Below are 4,744 nucleotides of genomic sequence, written 5' to 3'. Positions count from 1 at the left end.
ATTTTATTTGTATGCATTATAATCTTAGTTCAATCACTAAAATAAAAAAATAATATGATGTTTATTTTAGTATAGTGACAAAATTAGAATCCTAACTAATATTCTAGAAAAATTAGCGACATACTTGCTGTTGATGATGGTGACAAATTAAAGACTCTATTGCGACTGAAATATTTGTGAGATACCTATAGATTTGTTACCTATTTAAAAGGAATTTGCGATGACATTTTGCGATAGTATTGCAACTAATTGACTACATATTATTTTCTAGCAAATTAGCGACTATTTTATAGCTCTACTTTCTCATTTCGAATAGCTTTAGTTTAGTGACAACATTCCTACAAATTTAATTAAGGATTTTCAAAGATTAGCTATAGATTTACTACAAAATGTTACAGATTTGCGATCATATTAGCGAAGAACTTGCGACGAGTTAGGTTCGGAAAAATTCCTCACTAAATTAGTGTCAACTAAGCATTCTATTTCATCTACGAAGTTGGCTTCCATTTAGCAACGAGTCTGCTACGATAGAGTTTGTCGCTAATTAGCGACTACCGTTTAGTTTATTTCTTCTATGGAATTAGCTTTTACTATAGTAATGGATTTGCGGTATCTATTCGGTAGCTAAAAAACTTTCCGATGAATTAGCGACTGTTGTGTTTGCCTCACTGATCTGCGACTTGTAATTAGCGAGGAAAGTATTAGTTTCTAGGCGGCAGCTAATCCATCACAAATTATGTTTTGCGTCAGATTAGCGATGATTTTATGACTCTTTTTGTGGTAGCTAATCGGCCATATTCTTGTAGTGGTGTTATTCAGACCAACAGTAACCCGATCTTATAGAGGTCGGACATAACAACATGAATTCATCTTTGCTTATTTAATTAGGCAATCAACCTCTACTATCACTCTTATTTATCTAGAAAGGGTATTTCAACAATCTCCCTACCAAAAAGGAGTAACCAACCCACCATCAAAGGAGGGAGTACTCAAAAGGTAGTTATTTGATTCTATATCTACACTTATAAATACCCTTGACACCCTTAGTTATTTACCACCTAGATCGGTCACGTGCTTCGATGATTTGGCAAGAAGCTTCCTTACTCGATTTTCCATCCAAAAGGATAAGGTCAAGCATTCGCCAAGCCTACTAGGAGTAAAGCAAGAAGTTGGAAAATCTCTACGAGTTTATATGAAAAGATTCAACAAAGCATGTTTGGAGATTCAGAACCTACCTACCAAAGCGGTCATCATGGGACTAGTCAATGGTCTCAGAGAAGGACCTTTGTCCCAATTCATATCAAAGAAGCACCCAACCTCTTTGTATGAGGTGCAAGAGCGAGTCGAGAAATACATCAATATGAAAGAAATAACTAGTTTAAGGAAACCTGCTCCGAGACAATACAATCAATATCCAGCTCGAGACAAAGAGAAAGAATCAAAGAAAATGGAAGAATATAGCTTGGAAAAAATTCAAAGGTATCGCAAATACTCTCCGTTGCCAGTGTCTCTTGTTGACGTCTACAGAGAGATCTATCATCCAGAAACGATTCCACTTCCCAAGCCAATCAAAAACAAGAAAGGTGGAAATCGGTCAGACTACTACAAATACCACAAAATCTACACTAATTTCACTAATGATTGCTACAATTTAAAAAATGTGTTTGAAAAATTTGTTAGGAAAGGTCGGTTGGACAGGTATTTAACAGACAGGTCGGATGATAAAGGCAAGAGGAAAAGAGATGAAGAAAATAGGTTTCGCTGAGATCGACCACCACGATCTCCTGAGAGGCACATCCATATAATTGTTGAAGGATTCGCAGGTGGATGAGTAACTAAATCCTCCCTCAAGAGATATTTGAAAGAAGTCTACCAGGTCAGTGAGGAAGCTGAGACGCCCGATCTACCTGTCATCACCTTCACGAAAGAGAATGTCCAAGGGGTAGCACCTAGACATGATGACCCTGTTGTAATCACAATGATACTTGCAAATGGAAACCTTCACAGAATTCTGGTAGATCAAGGAAGCTCAGCATACATCCTGTTCAAACCAGCTTTTAATAAGTTGGACCTAGAGGAAAAAAATTTGAGAGCATACCCAGATACCCTCTTTGGTCTGGGAGTTACTTTGATTCGACCTTTAGGGTTTATTTGTCTTTACACCACCTTTGGAAAGGGCCCAAAATAAAAAACCTTGAGCATAGACTACATATCGGTCGACGTAGCATTAACTTACAACGCCCTAATAGGTCGGACTACACTAAATCGACTTGCTGCAGTAGTTTTGACCCTTTACTTATGTATGAAGTTCCCTATTCTTGAAGGGATAGCCATTGTAAGGGGGGGGGGACCAAAAACTGGCAAGAAGATGCTACAATGAAAGTCTAAACCTATGATGGCATATGAAAGGAAAATAAGTCAACACCATAGAACTCGGAAGTGTCAAAGTTCATGAGGAATTGAGACCCCAACCTAAAAGAAAGATTGAGGAGGTCCAAAATGGGGACGAGATCAAAAAAATAACTAATGTAGGGGCTAACTTGGAAGAATAGCTAAAACAATACTTCATTAAGCTCCTACGGAAAACTCCAACTTCTTTGTCTGGAAAGCTTCTGACATGTCAGGGATCCACTCTGACCTCATGAGTCACAAACTTTCTGTTTACTCGGGCTCATGACCTGTCCAAAAGAAATGACGAAAGCTTAGCCCTGAAAGGGCAGAAATCGTAGAAGAGCAATTCTGAGCACTTTTGGAAGCCAAATTCATAAGGGAGGTAAAACACTCGTTATGGCTTGCTAACGTGGTACTCGTAAAGAAATAGAACGGAAAGTGGAGGATGTGTATCGACTATACTGACCTCAACAAAGCCTGTCCCAAGGATCCTTATCCCCTCCCCAGTATCAATGCTCTAGTAGATTTGGCTTTGGGTTATAAGTACTTGTCCTTTATGGATGCATATTCGGGATTGTATAAGCTAGATCAGGAAAAGACCTCTTTTCTTACTCTCAAAGCAAACTATTGTTATGTGGTAATGCCATTTGGGTTGAAAAAAGTTGAAGCCACATATCAACGATTAATGAACAATGTATTTTTCTCTCACCTCAGAAAGATGATGGAAGTCTATGTAGACGATATGCTTGTCAAAATAAGAGAAGAAACTAATCTGTTGTTCGACCTGACAGAGGTGTTTGACACAATAAGGCAGCACATGGTAGATTAAATCCCACAAAGTGCACCTTTGCAGTAGAAGCAAGGAAGTTCTTGGGATTCATACTCACTCAAAGAGGTATTGAAGCCAACCCAGACAAATGTAGGGCCATCATAGAAATAAAAAGTCTGACCTGTTTAATAGAGGTCCAACAGCTAAATGGCAGGATGACAGCCCTGTCCAGATTCTTGGTTGAGTCGAATTTGAAATTCCTACCTTTATTTTCCATCCTCAAAAAGGGACATCAATTTCAGTAGAATCAAGAATGTGAGCAAGCCTTTCAAGACTTCAAAAAATTCTTGAGACAACCATTTATTCCAGAAGACTCCGACCTTACTTCTAAGCCTATACCAACCGAGTTCAAACTAACCAACTTATGAAGCACATCCTCTAAAAGACGGATATTGGAGGTCGGCTGCTACAATAGACTATAGAATTATATGAGTTGGACCTTAAGTATGAAGCTCGTAAGGCCATCAAATGTCAATACGTGGCTAACTTCTTAGCCAAATACACCATCGAACAACAAGGAAGCACTACAACTTGGAATCTGTATGTGGATAGATCATCAAATAAAGCTGGTAGTAGTGCAGGAATCATTCTTGAGAATGAGGAAAGAACTGGGTAGAGATTTAGTTAAAATTTTCCAACCTCTAATAATCAAGCCGAGTATGAAGCCATGCTTGCTAGCTTAAGGCTAGACAAAGAGGTCGGAGCATCAAAGGTCACAGTGTTTAAGGACTCCCAAGTAATAACCTCTCAGATAAATGGGATTACTAAGCCAAAGATCCTAACATGAAGATGTACTTAGAAAAAAATTAGAACAAATCGGATTCCAGGAAACAAAAATCTGCTTCAGAAAACTTTCCACACGCTATTAGTGGCCAAAGAAGTCGACAAGTTAGACACTCTGACAATCTTTAAACTAAACTTGGGTTGGATGACTTCTATTATCGAATATCTTAAATTCAATATTATCCTTAAAGAAGAAAGGGAAGCAAAAAGACTCATAAGGGAAGCACAAAACTATAAGCTGGTCCACAACGTCCTCTATAGAAGAAGAATATCTACACCCTTATTGAAGTGCGTCCCGACCTCCAAGACTAAAGAGGTCCTAGAAGAAGTCCATAGTGGCATCTGTCGAAATTACCTAGGAGCACGATCACTAGCTAAGAAGGTATTATGAGCTGGCTTCTTTTGGCCGACCTTGCAAAGGAAAGCGGCCGACTTTGTCAAAAAGTGTCCGCCCTGCCAAATGCACGCCAATTTCCATGTGGTACTACCAGAAGAACTCATCAGTGTCACCTCACCATGACCTTTTGCAAAATAGGATTTGGACTTACTCGAACCATTTCCTCAAGCACTCGAGTAGGTAAAATACCACATAGTCGGGATTAACTATTTCACTAAGTGGATTGAGACAGAACCTTTGGCAACCATAACGGCCCAAAGAAGTCGGAGATTCCTCTACAAGAACATTGTCACCCGGTTTGGAGTCCTGTATTCCATCACTACGAACAATGGTACTCAATTCAC

Source organism: Arachis ipaensis, chromosome B06 (assembly GCF_000816755.2).
Source record: "Arachis ipaensis cultivar K30076 chromosome B06, Araip1.1, whole genome shotgun sequence".
NCBI lineage: Eukaryota > Viridiplantae > Streptophyta > Magnoliopsida > Fabales > Fabaceae > Arachis > Arachis ipaensis.
Note: the sequence above shows the minus strand (reverse complement) of the source record.